The sequence below is a fragment of the Epinephelus fuscoguttatus genome, linkage group LG1, assembly GCF_011397635.1.
Source record: "Epinephelus fuscoguttatus linkage group LG1, E.fuscoguttatus.final_Chr_v1".
Taxonomy (NCBI): domain Eukaryota; kingdom Metazoa; phylum Chordata; class Actinopteri; order Perciformes; family Serranidae; genus Epinephelus; species Epinephelus fuscoguttatus.
The window spans coordinates 1220232-1245204 of record NC_064752.1 but is presented as its reverse complement, the minus strand read 5'-3'; the positions used below and the strand labels follow the sequence as shown (position 1 = coordinate 1245204).

Below are 24973 nucleotides of genomic sequence, written 5' to 3'. Positions count from 1 at the left end.
GGGTGTTGTCACAATGTAGTGCTTTTATTTTGAAAGAGTCTGTAACAAACTGTACATTACCTGTGAAAACTGAAAGTCTATTCTTAAAACAGACAATGCATCTAACAGGCTGAAACTGGCATCCCAGAACGTCAACAACCAACACACCCAGGGTACCTCACATCATATGTCGGCATGGAAGGTCCATGACCAAACGACAATATGTGCCGGAGAATGTGTTGTTCAATTTGTTTCAATGTTTTTTTCGCGTGTAAATTACTGAGCAATTCTGTCTCTCCAGGAATCTAAAATTATTCGCACAAAACAAGAAGGGAAAGAATCATCTTTAGGATGAGCTGCTCACAAACAGTGGACGAGTCAACCAGTGAAAAGTAGAAGGGTTTTGTTATAAAGCGTCACGAGCTAAAACAGTTTGAGAAACACTGGTGCTGACGTCTTTCACTAATGAGTACGTTTGTGATTAAATGTGTGCAGTCTAACTGTTGTGTGGGTTCTGAAATAGTCATATCTGTTTTAATTAAGTTGGCATTGACACACAGTACGGGGATTTTCTGCCCTTTCAAAGGATGAAGTAACACAAACATAAAACACACACACACACACACACACACACACACAATCAGGAGAGATTATAACAGATAACACACACACTGATAAAAGATAAGGGGAATCTGGAAAAACCAAAGACAAAGCCATATTGTAACTGTGTGTGCGTGTGAATGGCTTTTTGTATTTGTTTTACAAGCTTACGCAAATTTTTATTACCGGCAGAGTAATATGTTTACATACATGAGAGGAAATAAAGTGTGTGTGTCGCCCTGTGTACTGTGCAGTGATGAAAGAACTCAGATCTTTTCTAAAAGTAAAAGTACCACAGTTTTTTTAAAAGTAAAAACATACCTTTATAATGTTAAATAAAAGTACAAAATAATCAGCATCAAAATACACTTAAAGGTCCGACGGCAAAAGAACTCGTTATACAAAACAAATATTGTCAGACTGTTTTATGATGTTAGATTACAGTTATCAATGCATTTATGCTACCGCTGTAAAGGTGGAACTAGTTTGATGTATAATTTCATATAAGTAATCAATAATTATACGTCAGACTTTGCTGTTGATCACATTTATTATTCATAATCTGAGTGAGCAAAGTAACTAAGCTTTAAAACCAATGCAGTAGCCTTCAGTAAAAACTACAATATCCCTCTGAAAGGTGGAGTAGAAGTATGAGGCTGCATAAAATTGAAACACTCATGTAAAGTACAAGTAGCCTAAAATTATACGCAACTTGTCGTTGTATTTTCCGCTTATGTGTGCTTCGTGTTACATCAACAGCTAATAGGAGAACACCCACTAAAGCAAGTTAGATGAGGCCACTGCATGAGGGAATTATTGTGGGTTTACTGTTTGTACTTAAAAGAGGAAGTAGGAGTTTCCAGCTTCCCTTTGTTTTCCTCACCTGGTTGGTCCCGCCTGCTCAACTCAGATAGAAGCATAAAGGACTTTCCCCAGTCACATGCTGTTTTATATAACACACATTCACAAAGACAACTTCGCTCAAGGCTGTTGTGAGTGTGTGTTGTGTGGTTCAGGTTTCACTAACAGGGCATGTCAGGTGGATGAAAATGTCCTCGGGTGATGTTTTGTTCTCAGTGTCTCTTTTTAATTCAGGAATCATGTAAAATTGCATTAACTTGCACTTGATGGCTACTTACATGATATCATACTTACAGACTGAGGCTACAGCTATGATCTGATGAGCCATGGGTCACTGAAAACATCCATGACTGGGGGCTAAAAAGCTGTTAGAAAACAACCAACAGGTCCCTAAAAAACATCCATGTTTGAGGGCTAAAGAGCTGTTAGAAAAACACCTATGAGTCACTAAAAAACATCCACATTTGGGAGCTAAAAATCTCCTGGAAAAACAGCCATGGGTCATTAAAAACATCAATGTTTGGAAGCTTTAAAGTTGCTGGAAAAACAACCAACAGATCCCTAAGAACATAAATGCTTGAGGCCTAAAAAGCCAAAGGAAACACAGCCACAGGATGTGAGGGCTGGAAAAACAGCCATGAACATCCATAGTTGGGGGCTAAAAAGCTGCTGGTAAGAAAACCAACTGATCCCTAAAATCATCAATGTTTGAGGGCTAAAAAGCTGCAGGAAACTCAGCAACTCAACTCGCTAAAAAACAACTGGTTTTGTTGTTGGTCTTGAACAGTGGTCTGCAGCTTGGCCGGTGCCTCACCATCCCCTCCACCTCCTGATGACAAAGTCAGCTCAGATACTACGTCACCTCAGAAACGTTGCTTTGATATGTATAAAATGTACAAATGTGATATATTCGTGGTTTGCAGAGACACACAATTCCAACATTTTCCTCTGGCAACTGAGCTGAAAGTTAACACGTCTCATGCAGGAAAGTCCACACCACATGACAAGTTGCTTTCCAAATCAACCTGTCATCACTCAGTTTTTTTTTTGTTTATGTCACCACTTCTCCTTCCAACAAGAAGTCAGAGGGAGGCGGCAGGAGGTGGCAGCTTGACTCATTTTCACGCTGCAGTCTGATCAGATTAGCAGCTGCCTAAACAAGATAATGCAGGTAAATTCCCTGTTCAGACGCAGATGGAGGGGAACCAGGAAACTGTGTGTGTGTGTGTGTGTGTGTGTGTGTGTGTGTGTGTGTGTGTGTGTGTGTGTGTAATGCTTGGATTGCGTAATATTCCCAGGGTTGGCGGGTAAAATCCCTGATCAGGTGTGAATAAACAGTCAGGTGAGTGCATAATACAGGTGATATGTGTGTCGTTTCACACAATGGAAAACGAAACCAAAAGGGTTGCAGACAAAATTGTTACAAACTGGTGATAACATTTTCTTTTTGTAACACCGTGACAGATTAATAGTGAAGAAAACAAAAGTACATTCTCCTTATTCTCAAGCTACACAGGGTCAGTAAGTACAGATTTATTCATACCACCTTTCTTAAGAAAATCTCCAACGTGCGTCACATTAAAAGAATTAAATATCAAACAAGCAGGACAGTACTTACATAGATATAGTTTTGTTTCTCTGGTATTGTTGAGCTGCATCATGGTTTATTTCACATTGTCTTGTGCTGTTTTGTGTTTTTTAGGGATCAGATTATTGTGTAATGCACTGCCCAAGAAAGCAGTGACCACCACGTGAAAGGGGAAAAACAGATCATCTAAGAATGCCATAAGGTGAAGTACTGCTAAAACCTGACAGGGATAGACCTAAAGGCAAAGTCCAAGAGAAAGTGTGTGGATTAATGGCATGCACACACTCATATCTCAAATGACATTTCAAAAGGTCCTGTGATAGCAGAGAGATGAGAAACAGAAGTGAAATCCAGCGACATCACCCTGTGACTATGAGGAAGCCCCACAGGCCGCCGGCCAAAAACCACAAAGTGGCATTTAAAAGTAAGTGCTCATATTTCGATTGAGAGTCATCCTGAGTGTGTTGGCACGGGAAGTGAGAAGCGTTCGGCTAGGAGGGGAATTTACTTATCAAACTTTGCATGTTTAGAGAATGAAATGAGTGAGAGAGGTTTAAGAAGAAGGCAGTGGACACGCAATGACCACTGTGAGTAACAGGACATGAATCGTGCGGGTTGGGGTCATTAGAATAAATATGTATGACTCAATGACCAATAAGGGACAGTTTTGTCAGGTCGCTTCATCACAGAGGGATTTTAAATGTGTGATCTGAGAGCTCAGAGAGAAACTTTAACTTTTAACATGATTATTATCAAACTGTATCAAACATTCTCATCCCAAGTCGTCACACATTGCCGCTTTGCCAGTGGTTTTTCACGCCTACATATCACATGCGAGGCACAGCTCCTGCGTCTGCTGTTGACTTTTCAGGACACTGTTGCAAACGCTACACTTCTGTTTACACAGGAAATGTAAAGTTTCTGATTGTTAGATGCACACAGTCTTTTTCAAAATAAACTTACAATGTAGGTAAAACACCTCGTATTTACGTTAGGTTTAGAAAAAACATTGTGGTTTGGCTCAACATTTATACAGGAAGTGAACACCAGGCTCTCAAGTGAAAGTCCAAGGTTCATTAGACCCATCCACTGCCCCTCCCACCTGCCCTATAGGGACTTTCTAGCTCCTTGTATAACGCAATTACTGCCAGTGTTTCAGCCTGATGCCATCTTGTGTCGTATCACAACACTGCGAAAGGTTATGCCTGGCCTTGTTGCTAACTCGCGCCACCAGATGGCATCAGTTTGTAACTGAAAGCCGCAAAAGGTGGCTTTTAGCTTCAGTTGAAGCAAAAATCACTGATGAAGCAGCGGTAATCGACAATTTCAGGATGAGAGCAGGCTGTTTTTCGGGGGGTGATCACCCAGGAACTTTTGAGGATCAAACACTTAATTTCCTGCATTCTGCTGATTTTTTTTTTTTTGTTTGTTTTGTACGAATGTATAACATAAGTTACTTTATTTGGGGAAGAAAAACACATTATTTAGGATATGCTACTGAGTTAGAAACGGACAGATCAACAGGTACCAGAGCTCAGCAAGGACATTTTAGAAAATGCCAATTTAACATTAGTTAAGCATGTGTCAAAAAACAAAGCAGTATTTGCTACATTAAAGGCCAATAGTTTAAAAAAAAAAACACCCTTGGTGATTAACCACAAAGATTAGCCACTGAGGCTAACAACAGACAGTCAATGAGACTATGATAAAACTCCAGTTAGTAGCCCGCACTATTATTTGCTGAAATTAATTAAATCAACAGGCCTTTATTTGAGACAGGCCTTTAATTCCTTTCACACAAAACTGTTGCTCAGCAAAGATCAGGAAATACAATCAGATTGTTTATTTAAACCAGTATGAAAATTACTTGTTTAAAAATCAGACTTCAGATAATATATCAGTTATGAATCATTCATTTGATCTACTCCTGACAGACAGCACATCAGAGAAAGAGAGTGTTACAGCACCCGTCATGCCGACACAACACCACTTTATCCTGTTAAAACAATCCTCACAACTTAGATTAATTTTTGTGAAAAACCCTTTTGATTCTTTTGATCTGAGGACCCTTACAGACTGAAGGAATATGAATAACTTACAGGGTAATGGTGGAATGGACACATAATTTAAGGTAGCCAACAACCTGGCTTTAGGCTACACATCCAAAACACTTCTATAAAAATGAACTGCTAGGCAACCAGACCAGGCCTCAAATTGAGACAGGTGTTTATTTGTCAAAATGTGTATCCACACTGGGCTGATAGAAGGAACTGGGCTTTTAACTGAAATAGCAAGGTGCTATCACATCAGAAGTTTTACTCAAAACCATTTCTAAAGTAGCGGCCTCAAGAATAAGGTGGATACATTATTCCATGTGACCCCTTACCTAAAATGGTCCATGGCATTATGTCCAAGTCATCCCATCCATATATAATTCATTCAGCTTTTCATTCATTCATTTTTTATTGTACCTCTTACATAGGTGATTCCTGACTGTACTGTATACTACCCTGCTCCCACAATATTCCATGTGACTCCTTTCCTTCAATGTTCCACCGTTCCCCATTTTCAGAATGTTCCTGGGATTTTGCTGAATTACATTTTCACAATGTGCAAACTAATTTCAAACTGCCTGCTGCTCAGTGCACCACCCTGTGTTACATGTTATAGCATGTAGCAGAGATGTGACAAAGCTCCACCAGTTACCTGACTCACCTGACACAAACCAGGAATCCGAAAGTTATTCTTCCTCACTGCAGAGAGACACACACAGACTGAAGAACAGACGATCAGATTCACCTTCAGACCAAACTAACAACTTCCTCTGAGTGAGTTCAGCTAAAACTCCAACACTGCTGCTTCAACCTGCTGACACTCCACACACTGAAGGTGAGTTTGACTAAAAACACCACTCAAAGTCAAAGTACATTTCAGTGAAGTTAGTAGAGGAGGGAGGGGAGCCATGACTGACTGTACTTTCTGTCTGCTGTGTTTTCAGCTTCACTCAGAGACTAAATGGCTTCCAGATCAGAGGAGGATCTCTGCTGTCCGGTCTGTCAGGACGTCTTTAGAGATCCTGTTGTTCTGTCATGTAGCCACAGCTTCTGTAAAGACTGTCTGCAGAACTGGTGGAGACAGAGACAAGAACATGAGTGTCCAGTTTGTAAGACAGTATCTTCAACTGCAAAGCCACCTGTTAGTCTGGTGTTAAAGAACCTGTGTGAGGCCTTCTTATTGGAGAGAGATCAGAGAGCTTCAGAGGCTCTCTGCAGTCTGCACTCTGAGAAACTCAAACTCTTCTGTCTGGACCATCAGCAGCCAGTGTGTGTCGTCTGCAGAGATTCAGAAAAACACACCAAGCACAGATTCAGACCTGTCGTTGAAGCTGCACGACAACACAAGAAGGAACTTGAGGAAACTCTGGAGCCCTTAAAGGAGAAGTTAAAGGTTTGTGAACAAGTTAAAGTGAAGTGTGAACAAACAGCACAACACACACACAGAGAGGCAGATTAAGGAGCAGTTTAAGAAGCTTCACCAGTTTCTAGAAGAGGAAGAGGAGGCCAGGATGGCTGCACTGAGGGAGGAAGAGGAGCAGAAGAGTCAGATGATGAAGGAGAAGATGGAGGCTCTGAGCAGAGAGATAGCAGCTCTTTCAGACACAGTCAGAGCCACAGAGGACGAGCTGAGAGCTGAAGACGTCTCATTCCTGCTCAACTACAAGGCTGCAGTGGACAGAGTCCAGCAGCGCCCCCTGCTGGATGATCCACAGCTGCTCTCAGGAGCTCTGATAGACGAGGCCAAACACCTGGGCAACCTGACCTTCAACATCTGGAACAAGATGAAGGACATGGTCTCCTACACTCCTCTGATTCTGGACCCAAACACTGTGCATCCAGACCTCATCCTGTCTGAAGATCTGACCAGTGTGAGACGAGGACAGAGACAGCAGCTTCCTGATAATCCAGAGAGGTTTGATGAATACTACTGTGTCCTGAGCTCTGAGGGCTTTAACTCAGGGACTCACAGCTGGGATGTCGAGGTTGGAGACAGTACACTATGGTTTCTGGGTGTGTTAGCAGGGTCTGTCCAGAGGAAGGGACGCATACAGTCTGGATTATGGGGAATAGGGTTCCTTAAAGGTAAATACCTCGCACAGTCTCTACCAGCTCCACCCACTGATCTCAAAGTGAAGAAGAAGCTCCAGAGGATCAGAGTGAATCTGGACTGGAACAGAGGAAAGCTGTCATTCTCTGATCCTGATACTAACACACACATACACACCTTCACACACACTTTCACTGAGAGGGTGTTTCCATTCATTTACTCTGCTGCTAAAGTGCAGATATTACCACTGAAGGTGTGTGTGACAGTGGAACAGAGCAGTTAGAGATAAAGAGAATGATTATATTTATGATGTTTATTTCTTAAAGAGAAAAGTCACTCTCCTCTTAAACTGGGAATAAAAAATAACAGCACAGTGTCAAAGTGACGTATTAGCTGGAGACACAGGCTGAGACAGAGAGGCTGACGACTTTAACATGAAAACATCTTTTTAATTGAAGTGATATTCTTGAATGTTTCCAGACTGAGTCATATCACACATCTGACAAACTGAAACTTATTGTGACTTTACTTCAAACTGTGTAACTCCTGTTAGCAGAGACAGAAATATACTCACTATAATCCATAAGTGATGATGAGAAGTGACGGCATGACTTTAGATTCAAATCTTCATTTTCAGCAGGTAAACTGCATCCAGAGTCTTTTTTTAATGTCATGTGATTTGAGGAACTTCCAGCAGGACTTTTTACTGATGCTTTAGCGCCCTCTGCTGATCAAAGTGTGTTCAACTCAACAGGATTAAACTGTTTCATATCAATAACTTCATTAATATTTTTACATTAAATCCACTCCAATCATAGCACCATTGTGGCTACTTATATTATTAATATAGAGTTATGATTCCACATGATGCTTAATTAAAATCATTTTGTACATACTAATCCATATATAAATGCATATTCCAAATATACTGTAACTACTGTGTAACTTTGATTTGGATTATCAGAAAACAGCACTGTTGGTTTTTACATTACATTTATGAACTTTACTGTGTTTAGCTTTATAGTGATGATCTGTTGTAAATATTGTTTTCACATGGGATTTAAACCTCGTTCTCCTGGGTCAAAGTTTGTGTTGTTTGTCTCTTCCACCACTACCAGCCACTCTACATGTAGATTTTATCACTCTATATCCTACTATGATCACGGCCTCTGCTTCTGTTCTTTAGTTTGGCAGCACAGCATTTTGCAAACGAGCCTGATATTAGAAGGTGGAATTGCTGTATCTGTGGTCTGATGCAGCAGAGCTGTAACAGGTACAGTGAGGCAGGGATGGGCAGTATTTCCATAACTTGTATTTAAAATACGCATTTCAGTTACATTTGAGTATTTTGTAATTTGTATTTGATAAGGCCTATAAAAAGCAAATGTAATTTGTAACAAAATACTTTTGAGTGGAGTACTTTTGTATTTAAAATACTCAGAATACTTTCTCCATGAATCAAAAAACAAAAATAATAGGCTACACATTCTTATAATACTGGATGTAGCAATATTTTTTACTTTTTTTTTTATATTTATATATTTTTATCTATATGTTTTTTTTTAAACTTGGGCCATTCAATGTGCCCTTCAATGACCTAGTGGTCTGTTTTACTGGACTGTGCATAACATAGGAAATTGTATGTTGTGGTTGATGCTTGGGATGAGTATGCTGCAAATGAATTGCCTCATGTGGGATCAATAAAGTTGTCTGAATCTAAATCTGAATCAATAAATAATATTTTAGGGTAGCCTACATGTCCCTAGATTTTGTTTTCTATTTTTCATTTGAAAAAAAGTTGCAAACAAGCAAACAAGTTAACTAATAATAATACATTATATTTATACAGCCCTTTTACAGCTCTCAAAGATGCTTTACATTTAAAACCAAAGAAAAGAAGTACATACATGTAAGTGCAAAAAGATAAACAGAAGACAAGGACAATATAAAACAACAATAATAATACATTTTATTTAAAAAGCGCTTTTCAAAGTTCTCAAAATCACTTTACAGAGACAATTCAAACACATCAAATAAAACAACAATTTTCAGCAAAGACATCGAAGACAAAGAGGAATAGTAATGGGAGTGAAAAAACAAGTAAATAAGTAAATGAATAAAAGTAGCTAAACATTAAAAGCAGAACGGAACAGGTGAGTTTTGAGTAGTGATTTGAATGATGGGAGGTCAGTGCAGTCACGGATGAGTTTTGGGAGGGAATTCCAGAGGGTGGGGGCAGCAACCGAGAAGGCTCTGTCCCCCCAACAATGTGCAAAAGCGTAGTGCAGCTACTATGCTTAGCTACAGTAGCTACAGTATCTTGCTGCTGTTTAGCGAGACCGTTGGTGGACAGTTCACAGCACAGCTAGACTAGACTTTCCAGGCATGCTGCTCACGTGGATGGACCCACACCGCCAGTAGACTACCTTGCTGCTCACGTCTTCCAAGTTCAACAGATTGTCTGTCAAGGTAAATATTTTATCTGAGTGTGACAGATGTCAACTGGCTTGATGTATGATTTATGTCTGGGGCTGGCTACATAGCCTTTTGTATAAATACATGGTGATGATAGTTATAATATCAAGCTAGCGATGCTTATGCACGCCATTAATGGATGAATCATGGTTGTTCTTTCTGGCATAGTTACTTATGGTCTCTAATTGCAGCATGTACATTTTGAGCATTTTTGGTCAAGGACTTGAGTTATTCACAAAAAGAATTAAATCGGTTAATATAGCGCCACCTATGGACGAATCGTGGGCATTCTTTCTGGCATAGTTACTCATGGTCTGTAGTTGCAGTATGCAAATTTTGAGCATTTTTGGTCAAGGACTTTTTGAGTTATTCACGAAAAAAGCTTTGTGGACCAACCGACCAACCGACCGATGGAGTGACCTATAGAGCTGCGGGTCGCTGCTAAAAAGAAAAATAAAAAAAGTATTTTCTGTATTTGAAAATACAAAATACATGTATTTTATTTTCATACATTTATTTGAGGGGTATTTTGTATTTTGTATCAAAATACATTTTGATGTATTTTTGCCCATCTCTGCAGTGAGGGAGGTTCATTGTTACAGTATTTCTTAAATGTTTCGGCTCATTTCTTTTTAAAGAGTTTTAACATTCTCCAAACAGGAAGTGCAACTGTCACAGCTGTCTCGTGGGACATCGCAGCATGTCTTCAGAAGGTCCTAACTCACCTCAAACATTAAATTCATCCATCAACACCTTGTGACTGTGTCAGTAAATTGGCCACAGACACCACAATGCAAAGATGTTTTGTCAGCATGTGAGCCGTACTGGTCAAAATGTTCAGGTATTTTTCAGCATTTCCAGTCGACTCTGGAAATGTGTCTTTTATACATATCTCTGTTTCGTTCCTCTTTGTTGACACTGACTGCTGACTGTACTATACAAGACTGTCAGTTTTGTCTCGCTGAATGCTAATGTGTATCACACAGAGAATTTCAGATTCTGATTCCAACAGTAGGCTTACTGTACAATACTGTAGTCCACAGTCAAGGGTGTGCACGTTTCTATGGAAACATTACGTTTATTTGTGTCGTAATGTGTTACATGTACTGAAGATCTTTCATGTAAAATCATATCCAGTGCTTCCAAGCTTGATCAGACATCACAAACATTCAGTGTCACAGATATTAATGGAGTATACATGTATGTCTGATAGATTAGTGTTTAGAGGTTGTGAAGAGTGTGACAGTTTCACTGGCAACGCATTCATCAGTTTTGATCAGCAAGTGGTTACTGTGCAAATTGGAGATGACTGTTCTTACTCTTTTTCTTACAACAAACCAAGCGGCGACCTCCAGGGCTGAGACATGAAGCCAACACCAAAGTTCCAAAAACTGCAGTTCCTCTAATGTCCACTTGAGGCTGGCTCCAAAGAGTGAGTCAGTCCCCACAGACCCCCATGTTAAAATGCTCAACTTTACAGCAGAAACAAACATGTTTACAGCCTCGTACAAAAAACAGTTTTGCTCTTTGAAGCTAATTTAGTGGTTCATAGCGACTGTGCGGGGGATGAATTCTTACTTAACGTTCTCATTTACATTTTATTGAGGTTTAAAGTTATGCATAAATAAGGGTGGATTGTTTTAAGTGACTGCCCGTCTGCCAATAGTGTCCTCAGCTTTTCAGTCAGATCCACCCCTCGCTCCTCCACAGCTCCACTCTCACGCCCAAATATGGTCACTTCTGGATCCAAAAAACCAAGATAGCAACAGCCGAAATGCCAAACTCAAGGCTTCAAAACATGAATCCACAAACCAATGGGTGACGTCTTGGAAGCTGCGTCCATTATTTTTACAGTCCATGCAACAAACTGACTGTTAAGAAGTTTTAATTAAATGTTTTGAAAAAAAAAAAGTTCATGGATTGAGCCAAAGCAAATGAGAAAAACTGTGATCAGTTTTATTGTAATATCACTTTGTGATTGATCAAAACCAAACAATATTCCACGGTATTCCAAACCCGATCACCAGAAAAATGTTGGTCTTGCACAATTCTGCAAACCACAAATATGTAATGGTTGTAATGTTTGTAACCACTTGTTCATGTTCAGAGAAAGATCATGTTTTATCCTCAAATCCGGATTTTGGCAACACAATTAATCCCCGCTGAAAATCAGTGAAGTCTCTGTAATAAACAACCACTTTTCGTGGCACTAACCAAAAACACCCAGGTTTTGTGGTGGCTAAAAAGCTGCTGGAAACAGCAACGGCTCCCTAATCACAAATGTTTTTGTTGTTTGTTAGTCTCGAACCATAGTCTGCAGCTTGGCAGACGTCTCATCAAAGTGTCACACCATTTACAGCAACATGCAAAGGTTTGGGCACCCCTGGTTAAAATCTCTTTTACTGTGAGAAGTTAAGAAAGTAGAAGATGACCTGATCTCCAAAAGGCATGAAGTCAGAGATGAAACATTTATTCAATATTCTGAGCAAGATTACTTTTAAATTTTAATCTTTTACAGTTTTAAAATAACAAAGAATAAAAAGGGCCTGAAGCAAAAGTTTGGGCACCCTGCATGGTCAGTGCTCAGTAGCGCCCCCTTTGACAAGTATCACAGCTTCTAAATACTTTTTGTATCTAGCTTAGAGTCTTTCACTTCTTGTTTGGAGGATTTTCACCCATTCTTCCTGCAGAAGGCTTCTAGCTCTGTGAGATTCTTGGGCCGTCTTCATGCTCTGCTCTTTGAGCTCTATCCACAGATGTTAATGATGTTTAGGTCGGGGGACTGTGAAGGGTGAGGCCAAACCTTCAGCTGGCTCCTCTTGAGGTTGCCATTGTGGATTTGGAGGTGTGTTATGGATCATTGTCCTGTTGTAGAAGCCATCCTCTCTTCATGTTCAAGTTTTCTACAGATGCTGTCATGTCTGGAATTTAACTGAATCCATTCTTCCCTCTACCTGTGAAATGTTCCCCATGCCACTGGCTGCAACACAAGCCCAAAGCATCATCCATCCACCCCCGTGTTTAACAGTTTGTTCTCCAAAACACCTTTGCTCACTGTGTCCAAAAAGTTCTGTTTTACCTTCATCAGTCCACAGGACTTGTTTCCAAAAAGCATCAGGCTTGTTTCGATGTTCCATTGCAAACTTCTGATGCTGAATTTTGTGGTGAGGACACAGGAAAGGTTTTCTTCTGATGACTCTTCCATGGAGGTCATATTTGTCCAGGTGTGTCTGCACAGTAGAACAGTGCACCACCACTCCAGAGTCTGAGAAATCTTCCTGCAGGTCTTTTGAAGTCAAACAGAGGTGTTGATTTGTCCTTCTAACAATCCTACGAGCAGCTGTCTCAGAAAGTTTTTTTGGTCTTGCAAATCTCAACTTGACCTCAACACTTCCTGTTAACTATTTATTTCTTAATGACATGACAAACTAAGGTCACAGCTCCCTGAAAACACTTTGCTATCTCCTTATAGTCTTCTCCTGCTTTGTGTTTCATGTAACCTTATTTAAATCTCGAGGAATCATTGAGGGCGAGCCCTCATTTACAATGATGTCGAGAGCACAACAAACAACAATTAAAAATCACAAAGAACGAGCAAATAACAACAGATCGAACACCTTTAAAAACAGTTACATTCAAAAGTACAGTGGTTAGTAATCATAGTTTTAAACTGGCCTATAGAAACCATTGTGTTGAGTTTATGTGTACGTTGCAAGGTGTTCCAGGAAGATGCTGCAGAAGAACTAAATGCAGTTTTACCAAATTCAGTGTTAGTGCGGGAAACATCGAGCATTAAGCAATCAGTTGAACGTGTAGAGTAATTACTATGTGATCAGTTCAATAAAGTGCTGAGGTATGGTGGCATGCTGCCATTCAAAACTTTATAAATGAAAAGTAGCCAGTGCATATCTCTTCGCACAGATAAAGGTGCCCATCCCACCTTATCATATAACACAGAGTGGAGGCAGAAGCATGTCTATAGATAACATCACCAGAATCCAGCTTCAGGAGTCAGAGTATTTATAAAGCTTTGAAATTAGCATCAGCTGGCCTTTCCTAACAATGACTGTGAACAAGCCAGAGCCCTAACAAGCTCATTAAGGTCTGGACCCTGGGAAAAGTTGTCTGAGAGCTCAAATGTCTTGGGGTGCCCAAACCTTTGCATGGTGCTCCTTTCATTTATTTTCACTCTAAAATTGTCTACAACAGAAATAATTCACTAATCCTGCTTAAAATGTTGAAATGCATGTTCCATCTTTAACCTCATGTCGTTGTAGATCAGTTCATCTTCATCTACTTAAATACTTGCAGAAATTAAATTTTGACCAGGGGTGCCCAAACTTTTGCATGCCACTGTACCATCCCCTCCACCCCAACTTCATATTCACAGTTTGCAGAAATGTACAATGGCAACATTGACTTCTGACGACAGGATGATATTCCTTACATATATTATTCCATGATGTTTCCCTTTCCTACAATCTTCCAAGCTACGTCTCAGCTGCAATGTTTTGTGGTTCCTTTTAAACACATTATTTTATTTTAATCAATTCCATAGCACCCATCTACTGTACTGTATATTCCATGGTCAATTTTCAAAATATCCCTCACTAAATTAAATTCTCTACTTCATTCAGCATTCATCGAAACTACTATTGAACTGTTGCATCAGTCTGCCGCACACTATCAGTCTTTATATCCAGCAATAAATCAGTACTTTGGAATGAAACACACCCCTGTGTTAAATGTCAAGCAACAGCAGAGAAGGTCTGACAAAAGTCCACTTCTCACCTGACACAAACCAGGAAACACTCGTTATTCTTCCTCACTGCAGAGAGACAGACAGACTGAAGGACAGACGATCAGATTCACCTTCAGACCAAACTAACAACTTCCTCTGAGTGAGTTCAGCTAAAACTCCAACACTGCTGCTTCAACCTGCTGACACTCCAAACACTGAAGGTGAGTTTGACTAAAAACACCACTCAAAGTCAAAGTACATTTCAGTGAAGTTAGTAGAGGAGGGAGGGGAGCCATGACTGACTGTACTTTCTGTCTGCTGTGTTTTCAGCTTCACTCAGAGACTAAATGGCTTCCAGATCAGAGGAGGATCTCTGCTGTCAGGTCTGTCAGGACGTCTTTAGAGATCCTGTTGTTCTGTCATGTAGCCACAGCTTCTGTAAAGACTGTCTGCAGAACTGGTGGAGACAGAGACAAGAACGTGAGTGTCCAGTTTGTAAGAGAAGATCTTCAATGGAACCTCCTTTAAACCTGGCATTGAAGAACCTGTGTGAGGCCTTCTTATTGGAGAGAGATCAGAGAGCTTCAGAGGCTCTCTGCAGTCTGCACTCTGAGAAGCTCAAACTCTTCTGTCTGGACCATCAGCAGCCAGTGTGTCTCGTCTGCAGAGATTCAGAAAAACACACCAACCACAGATTCAGACCCATCGATGAAGCTGCACGACAACACAAGAAGGAACTTGAGGAAACTCTGGAGCCCTTAAAGGAGAAGTTAAAGGTTTGTGAACAAGTTAAAGTGAAGTGTGAACAAACAGCACAACACATGAAGGTCCAGGCCCGGCACAGAGAGGCAGATTAAGGAGCAGTTTAAGAAGCTTCACCAGTTTCTAGAAGAGGAAGAGGAGGCCAGGATGGCTGCACTGAGGGAGGAAGAGGAGCAGAAGAGTCAGATGATGAAGGAGAAGATGGAGGCTCTGAGCAGAGAGATAGCAGCTCTTTCAGACACAGTCAGAGCCACAGAGGACGAGCTGAGAGCTGAAGACGTCTCATTCCTGCTCAACTACAAGGCTGCAGTGGACAGAGTCCAGCAGCGCCCCCTGCTGGATGATCCACAGCTGCTCTCAGGAGCTCTGATAGACGAGGCCAAACACCTGGGCAACCTGACCTTCAACATCTGGAACAAGATGAAGTACATGGTCTCCTACACTCCTCTGATTCTGGACCCAAACACTGCTGATACGTATCTCATCCTGTCTGAAGATCTGACCAGTGTGAGACGAGGACAGAGACAGCAGCTTCCTGATAATCCAGAGAGGATTGATTCTTACTACTGTGTCCTGGGCTCTGAGGGCTTTAACTCAGGGACTCACAGCTGGGATGTCGAGGTTGGAGACAGTACAGTCTGGTTTCTGGGTGTGTTAGCAGAGTCTGTCCAGAGGAAGGGACGTATAAAGTCTGAATTTTGGGTAATAGGGTTCCATAAACGTAAATACCTTGCACAGTCAATTCCAGATCCACCCACTGATCTCAAAGTGCAGAAGAAGCTCCAGAGGATCAGAGTGAATCTGGACTGGAACAGAGGAAAGCTGTCGTTCTCTGATCCTGATACTAACACACACATACACACCTTCACACACAGTTTCACTGAGAGGGTGTTTCCATATTTTAGGACTGTGGATGAACTGAAGATATTACCACTGAAGGTGTGTGTGACAGTGAAACAGAGCAGTTAGAGATAAAGAGGATGATCATATTTGTGTAATCTGTACGTGTCCTTCTGCTGAATCATTTTTTACCTGGGTAAAAGAATTGGTAATCTGTGTGGTTTGCGTTTCCACCGCGTTTCCATCAGGCCCATGACATAGCTGATTCGGTGTGTGCCCTACATTTAGCTCTGCTAGCTTATTGGCTGGTAACATAGTGCTGGTGTAGACAGTTAAGGGTGTTTGTCTCAGCCAGTCGCCAAGTTTAAAAGTATTTTTAAATACGTGTCAAACTAAGTTAGTCTAGCCTGAGTGTCAGACTGAAGCTCCCAGAACCTTCAGTCTGACATGGCTTCCATTGAAGGCGATTTACAAGGGGGAGGGAATTAGATTTTTCCCTAACCAATCAGTAGAGATCAACGACTCACCCAGAATCTGGCGTCATTAGTATCCATGCCTCGGGGGTGCCGAAAACAAGCGAGCACTGCCCGTTTAAAATGTCTCCGTCAGTGTAAGACATAATGTTAGTGTTGGTGGATGAGAGACTGTGGACAGAGCATATTGAATATCACTGTCTACATGTTTACATGTTCATGCTGCTCAACACATGTATTGATAAAGTATTGGTTTCTTACTTGCTAAGGTTTAATGTCACTTACAGTAAAGAGTGTAGCTGCCGTCAACTCGAGCCATTTTTGAGCGGCCGCTCGGCTGTTCACCAGTTACCGTGTCGTGTAGACGTGTGTGTGTGTGTGTCTATGTGGAGGAGTTCAGCGCGGGCACAAAAGAATCGATACCGTTAGTGCTTATCAATACTATGGTCTTTGATCATTTAGCCCCGGGGCTAATTTAGTACCGGGTTTTGGTACCCATCCTTAATCGAAACACAAACGAAGTGAAGCTTGCAGAAATTAAATAAAGTTTGCAGCCACACTGACATGGAAGTGCGGAACGCTGCAAGTGTGTTCCACCAATCAGCGTTCTTCAGCACACAGCCCCGCCGCTCAAGAATTCTGGGTAATCTGAAAAGTCCTATCCCCCTACTAGGTACTTTTTTCAGGGAACGTTTGGGGTTGAGGGAAAGTTTTTCTCCCCGGGTAATCTCGGTGGAAACGCGCTGAGGCTTTTCAAAATCCCGGGTAAATGATAAAAGTTCCTCCGTTGGAAAAGGGGCTATTGTCGACTTTTTTGTATATTAAATATTTTTTCTTAGTGCCTGATATTTTGGTTGGTTTAGCTTTTTCCTTTTTCAATTTTTGATACTGTGTCATTTGGGGCCGGGCAGCTCTGCTACTGATCGCCAATATTTTCCTTCCTCTCCTTCGAAAGAAATCTAACTTACCATGTATACAAATAAACCAAACTTTGGACTGCACAGAGGTCCAGTCCAAAGCTAAACTTCCTCAGTGGGAATTGGGGGCCAACAGTCCTGATGGCGGAGCTAAAGCAACTGTTTACAGCCAGGCTATTCAAGTAGCGGCCCCCGGGCTGGGTGCAAGCTGCGATGGAGTTTGTACTGGCTCAGATTACCGGTAATTTATATATGAGTAGTCTCATACAGCTCATCCTACACACTCCAGTACAGTACGTGTTGGTTAGTACTTTTTAAAGCTATGGTTTCAACCCCCTTTTAAATCAAAAGACAAAGAGGAAGAAGTACCTGTTTCTTTCAGACCAATATTCTTAGGAACCATAATGGACCAATCAAACCCGCCCCCGCGTGCTTTCTGTGCTCCTCTCTCACCTCTGTTCTTGCAAGCCAAGCATGTAGTTTGGCTGATAAGGCAAAATGTCTCTACCTTAAAACAATAAAAAGTTGACACAGAAAATAGAAAATGGACAGACAAGTATGTCTTTACTGCTGTCTGTGTGAAACCTGTGTGCTTAATCTGCAACGGCTGCTGTGCAAAGAGAAAAAATTGGGAGGGTATTTCAAGACAACCCATGCAAACTTTGACGCCACTTTCCCACCAGACTCTGCTGCTTTGAGCCAGAAAATTTTGTGACTAATACCGTGTTATGAGCAAAAATGTTGCACCCAGTTTCGAGCCTGTATGGCGCAAGAAAGAGCAGTGTCAGCATCATTACAAGTGGCATGGACACTGGGCAAAAAGAGAAGTCATAAACAGACTCAGAGACTGTCAAGGAGCGCATGTTGGCATCAATCGTTGAGATGATGACAGATGAGAAAACCCAAAAAGGTATAATTGATTTGATCGAGCAAATTCCAATATCTGACATATGAGGAAAGTCGAGGCCCTTGCATTGAACGTTTTCAAGACGCTTTTGGACAAACTGAGAAAGGCTGAGGTGATGTCTTAAGCCGTGGATGAGTCAACAGACAACAGCAATGTTGTACAGCTGTGCAACTATGTTCACTTCTTTGATGTGGAGGATCTGCTGGGACTAATTCCTTTGGAGGGACACACCACCGGTGAGACTTCATCCACCAACACTGCTTCATTCTTTGAGGAGAGCACTGATGGACAATGGTGCACTCTTGATGGCAGGCGGAGAACAGGGGCTGGCCGTGAGGATGGCAATTTCAATATGGACAGATGTGAGTACAGTGGTAGTCCGTGTGTGGACTTTTGGGGCGCTCTATTTTATTTCTAAGAGGAAGAAACAAACACTAAGATGAAAAGCCCTGGTTATATTTCAATCATCAGTTAGCAGTGTTTCTGCTTTCAGCCGGTAGGTGGAGCAGAGGAACAGTTTGATGTGTCTGAGAACTATTTCCCTCTGAGGGTGCTTCCACACTTTTTATCTGGTCGGCTTGTAAATGCTGCCGTGAGAACACGAACCAACTCTAGGCAGCTATACAACTTTGTAACAAAATTAGTCCCTGATTCAGACCAAAGGAGACAACTCTAGGTCTGCAAGCACCCTAAGACTGGAACTTATCTCAGCATTGTCAAGAGAGGACAAGGGGGCTGTCAAGTCACGTTGGTACAGTTGTGTGCAGTTAAATGGATGTTGTCTGTTGGTTAAATGCATTTTTCTACAGCTCACCTGGACTGATTTTTAAAACATGGTATTACAATTTGAATGTAAAAGTGCCCTGGACCTATGTGTCTTGATTCAATACCATGCACAGACCTTATTCTGCATTTACAATATACATTTTTTACCTCTGTCTATGAGATGGAAGAACTGCATCTTGCAAAGTGAAATTAGACGATGATGTTATTGTTGTAATTTCTGTATCTGTTAACGTGATTACTCAGATTCTTCGGCCCCTCGTTTTGGCTCACTTTCATGAACTGACCCACATTCCAAACTAACTGAACAGCTCTGGCCTACGGCTTTGTGACTTTCACTAAACTTAAGTCGAGTTGTAAAGACACTTTTGAAAACTCCAACCTGGTGCAAATTAAGTCCATCACTCTGTTTTTATTAAAAATTGTAAAACTAATTAAATGTATCTACTCCCACATTTTTTTGCTCAAATCACACCAAACACACTTTTCTGCATGTTCAGACTGTCCTACATAAACACGCACAGATTTTCTAATGATCCAAAATTGAGCCCACAGTGCATCAAAATGTGTCACTGTAAACATCACTGTAAACTGTAAACTCACTAAATAAACGCCATTGTTCACTAAAATGACTGACGATATTTTGCTGTCAGTGTGGGTGAAGTGTGTTCGAGTGTTCAAGCGTGTCAAAAACTGAATTTATGTATCAGTCAATAGAAAAAGATGGTGCTAACTTTATTAATCCCACACTTGGGAAATTCACGTCACAGCAGCTCAAAGCACAGACAGAAAAAGGCGTAATTTTTGTTCCCTTATGGAATTAATCAATCTTTGTAAAAAGACATTTCAGATGTTTTCTATGTTGTCTACATGAAGTATGCAAACTCTCAGAATTGTGTCTTGTTCACTGAATCGTTGACACTAGTTTGAAATCTGCCTGCAAATACATGTGCAGTTGTTATGCTGCACCCTGGTGGTAGGTTGTATCATAGTGTGAAGTCAACTCTAAATTCTACACTGATGAGGTTGCTCAACTTGATAACAACTTGCCATTGGTGCCTAAAGGCTGTGAGTTTAAGTCAAAGGTGGCACAGATTAAACATGCTGTTGCCTCCTTGGTCATTGTGCTGTATGCGTTAGAAACACATGATTTCAAGGATTAATCATATTTTTGGCGCGGAAAGTTCTACTGATGGGTCCTCGTGGATTTGTTATTTGTCTTCCCCTTCTTCCTTCTTCCTTTTCCTCTTCCTCATCCTCCCTTTCATCTTTTATTTCTATTTTTTCTTCCTCCCTTTCTGAACACTTCTCCACAGGCATGTTTAGCTTTGCTACGAGGCTGTAAACACAGTTTGTTTATCCACTGGGGTTTTCCAGCACAGACAGCTCAACTGAACAGAAATGTAGGAGGTGATGTGTGTGTGGTGAATGGTGATTAGGTCACCTACTTTTGTCTGAACAATGATTTTCTGGCCGTTGACTCTTAAAATCTGCAGGTCCTGCACCCATATTTTTGTGAACTGAAGAAGGGCCTTGAGAGATTTATAATTTCAGAGCTGCTTTTGCCATCAGCCTTTAAGTATATGTCTGAACATGAATATGACGCGGGGAAGTGCTGCCATACAGGGTTGGTTTTCTCAGCCATCAGGGGATTGCTTAAAAAAGAAGAAACAAAAACACAAATTCAGTATATTTTGGTCTAAACAAAAAGGCCTTTGTGTTAAACTCATTCTATTACCCCCGTATTCTGTGCACATTATATGGGTACATCATGGTAAAGGTAGTGTACAAGGCACAAAAGGCTTTCATCAACATCTCCAAAACAGCCCTGATGATAAATTGTTTGCTGGTAGATATTATTACAAGTCAAATAGACATAATCTGGTTATCACAACGAAATGTAAAATAAAATAGGCTGTTAGGTTAATTAGGTTCATTGTCAATTCATCTTTAATGCTTTTAATGTTCATGTAGTCATGTAGCCATGTAGCCGAAGTAACTATACATGCATACTGACAAACTCCATGAGGCTAGCTCTCTAGCCTAGCTCTAGAACTGGCCTGTGTAGAATCAAGTTCACTAGATAGCGATACAGTTGCAAGCATGTATAAAGACCACTCATTTGGCATTCACATTTTTAACCTTCAAAGTTCAAGGCAACAATACAGCTAAGTAACCAATTAAAAATATAATTCTCTGAAGGATCAAAACTTAAGCCTTACCGTTCTCTCCCAGGAGCTGTGTTGACTATTTGGCCACTGTCCAATACTCCGGCTGTAGTGATGTGTCGATCGCGAACGAAACGGCTCTGCTTTGTTTTTGTTTTTTCTCTTTTTTTCGGTTTAAGCCGCACGTGATTGGTCAGTATGTGTGGTGTCGGCCGTGTCCGCGCTGAGCAGAAGGGGGAGGTTAAGCCTAGTTCACATTACAGGATTTTCACCCTGATTTTGCATCACAGAGACTATCGTAATCTTTTGAGTGTTCGTATCTGGCGATGTGTGTTTCCGTCACCGGGAGTCTCACCAACTGTGTTACGACCTCTGTGTGCACAGCACAAGATTTCTCCACCACGCCCTCACCGACAGAGCCCCAGATAACGTGGTGACGTCACCAAACTATGTTTTTTGACTTGGAGACGACACATGGTAAAGGCATGGATACTCTTCCCAGTGTTGAATCAGATCTGCCTCCAGGGCCTGGGTCCAAACACAACGTGCTCCCCGTGATCCTGTGGACGCCGCCATTGTTGTTGTTGCTTGTCAGTGTTGCCAGATCTTGGGAGAAAACAAGCAACCAGGGCTATGGAAACAAGCCCAAAACAAACAACGGACATAGAGAAAGGTGACGTTTAGAGAGCAAGCCCAAATAAGCAACTCCACTTTAGAAACAAGCCAAAAAAAAAAAAAAAAAAACGCAACCCGCGACTACCAATATTTGTAAGTGACTTGACAAAAAAACAAGCCCAAAGTCGCGGCTAATAAGCGGACCTGGCAACCCTGCGGCTTGTCCTCCTCACATTTCTTCTGTCCTCCTGCATGCTGACGTGGGACGTTTCCCGCCTCTCATTGGCTGATGCTCTTTGTCAGTCGTGTCACACTTCTCCAGTTTTCTAGCATGCCAGATATCCAGTCCCAGTCACAGACGAGGGGGCGACTTGCTCGTAGGCTTGTTCACACATGAGGACTCGTCGTGGCAGACTATCTGCCGACTCACCTCCGACCCAAGGTGGCTCTCAAGATCCTCTGCGACGTCAAAATCGCAGTGAAAATCGTGTAATGTGAACTAGGTTTTACAGACACAGACACCTAGGCACCGAGCGTCTCTGAACTATGTTAATTCTACTTCGTTACTGATTTACAGCTGCTTCCATCAGTAAGTGTGTTGAGTAAAGTGGAGAAAATATTCAAAATATTTAATACAGATTTTTTTAAGGTGGCTAAAATCTGCTTGCCGGGAGATTTGGTTTATCAAAGACACTGACAAAGCAACACAGAACATAAAACAAGCACAGCAGAAACGTCAGATAAACTGGACCACTGGGTTTAACTGTTTATTTTTAAACTTTACAGAAATCGCTACGTTTGCAAATTTTACATATCTGCGCAATTCAAATGAATTCCCAGTTGTCTACCAGGAAGTGATCGCTGTTGTTAGCGCAACATCACTGTGATTTGGTCTATAAACTCAAATTTCACAACTCACTTTGTAATCAGTCATTCTGATAAGTCTAAATGAGTCCCACTGTGTTGCAGCAAAATACTGAAAGCTTGGTCCTACCATGATTCATTGTCTTTATCCTTGGAGTGCAGGTTGGCTGTGTGGAAGCAGACGTCTATCCAACACCATTTCTCCTACGGATGGTTCACCATCTTCGTTCTCCATCTTCCGATGTACAAACACCAAACGATCCCCACAGCTAGCACCTGGCCTGCTGTTTACTAGTGAAATACAAATACAGATGTTTTAGTCTTACATAGTTTGTAACAACATGAAGTACCTGAGGAGGTCTAGCACCTAAAGACTGGTTAGAGGGATAGTTGAGGCTTTACGAGGTACTTATCAATAGGCAGTGTATTACATACAGCAGATGGTGGTCAGCACGCTCCCTGTATGAAGAAACAGACTGGACTATCACCCCAGAGTCTCAGCTTTGCATTGATGGTGATGACAGTTTTCAACAAAATGTATTGTAGTGAAGAAATGTCTCTGCTTCCCTGTGGATGCTTCTGGGAAGAGGTTCCCCAGTAACTGATTACTGACGACTCTACTCTGTGTTTGCTGGTTAAAACGTGACGGGTGAGAGGCCGGACCATAGATATCATATACAGACTTCTTGTCCGCATGATGGTCAGTAAGTGCTGTCTGTATTTTCATTCTAAAGTGGCCATTTCCTAACGCTGAGGACGGCTATGAGCTGTAACGCGTCCGTTCGACTGCTGCTGTTCAATCCACTATATTAAAAAGCATTATACTTATTAGTGAGTGCTGTCAGGTTTTTCTGCTTTGCTGTAATTTTTTGGACCGGCACCTAATTACACTTTGAGACTTTTGAGTGAGCACGCCGAGTTTGCTGAAGACTTACCTCCATACACAACAGTACTAGCCAGCCGGCAGTGACCTCCCCAAGATGGCGGCGATGTTGACGCACAGTAGCCACAGGAATGAGTCATCTATGATTATATATCTATGGGCCAGACGGCTTGTGTGAGAGAGATTTAAATGCTTTGTTCGAGGCTGTGGCACCAGGGCGGGAGGGTGCTGTTTGCGACTTTTAGCGTTGCCGGCAGCGAAGACAGCTAAGTAGGGGAGCCGTCCCTGTGCTAGGAGGGGAGGCCGGATGCCTCCTTTAGGAAGCGAGCAACCGGGGTGTGGAAGGTCCCCTCTGCCAGTGTTTTCAGCTTTCAGCTTCAGCTTCAACTATCCTGTTGCAACACGTTGCCTCACGCCGCCATGCTGCTACAATACACCGCCCTTTTTGCTCTGGTTACATGTTCAACACAGTTGCTGAAGACAAAAATGTAGCTCAGACTGGTCGTTAGTTGTTACACACACGGACATTGCAACAGGTGCCAGAGCTCTGCAAAGACATTTTAGAAAATGCTAAGTTAACATTTGTTAAGAAATAAATCAGTATTTGCTAAACTGAAGGCAAATTAAGTTACTTTGGAAAAGAACCAGCATTGGCGGTTAGCCACCAAGAGTAGCCACTGGGACTAACCACAGATGTTAGCTTACTGCTACTTCCGCTATCTCACAGGAAGTTGAGCCCATTATCATTTCTACAGTGGTGCCCTCAGGAAGAAGGTGGATACCTTTATCTCTCCATGGTGCTGCCCGCCATTTCCTGACCTGAACTATCCCTTTAAAGGTAAATAAAATCTGAACCGCGCCCTAAAATGGCGGCGCCATTAAATTCACTTTACTCTCTAAAGGCTGAACAAGACCATGTCTGTTGCATGAAGCTCCTCAATTCATTTTACACACACACACAAACACTATGAGACAAACAATATAAACGTACACTTCCTTGGCTTAAATACAGGCAATTTAATTTAATAAGACAAGGATTGACAGGAGGTAAAAAGACGTTTTTAACTCACCAAATCCTCCTTCACAGTCAAACAAAACCAGAAAGCAGCGACACAGACAGAAGGTGAACACAGAGTCCTCCAAAACAGAACAATAAATATAATTTACATTCCTAACCTGTGTCTTTACTCTTATCTCCTCCTCTCCTTGTTGCCTCGACTCTTCTCTCTCTGGCACGTCTCCTGCTGTTTCTGTCTCTCACCAGCAGGCGGCGCTACAGCCACACTGATTGGCTGCTGCTCTGGTTAAAGGAGCAGTGCACAAAGTTTTGTTTTTAAACTTTATTGAAAACATTCAACTCCACATTTTCATTATAAAAGTTTTAGAAAATATATCTCATAATATGAAAATAAT

General features: G+C 41.5%; 1 long non-coding RNA gene and 2 pseudogenes across 1 annotated transcript; 2 read left to right on the top strand and 1 right to left on the bottom strand.

Moving 5' to 3' along the window:
• Window positions 1-5769: 5769 nt before the first annotated feature.
• Window positions 5770-16268, top strand: LOC125894832 (nuclear factor 7, brain-like; annotated as a pseudogene).
• On the top strand, window positions 6044-8100 carry LOC125894871 (nuclear factor 7, brain-like; annotated as a pseudogene).
• LOC125895047 (uncharacterized) lies at window positions 14787-24855 on the bottom strand. The gene is made up of 3 exons (XR_007450135.1): window positions 24737-24855; window positions 22808-22968; window positions 14787-14805 (listed from the first exon to the last, which is right to left on the bottom strand). It is a non-coding gene; the product is annotated as an uncharacterized LOC125895047 (long non-coding RNA).
• Window positions 24856-24973: the final 118 nt, after the last annotated feature.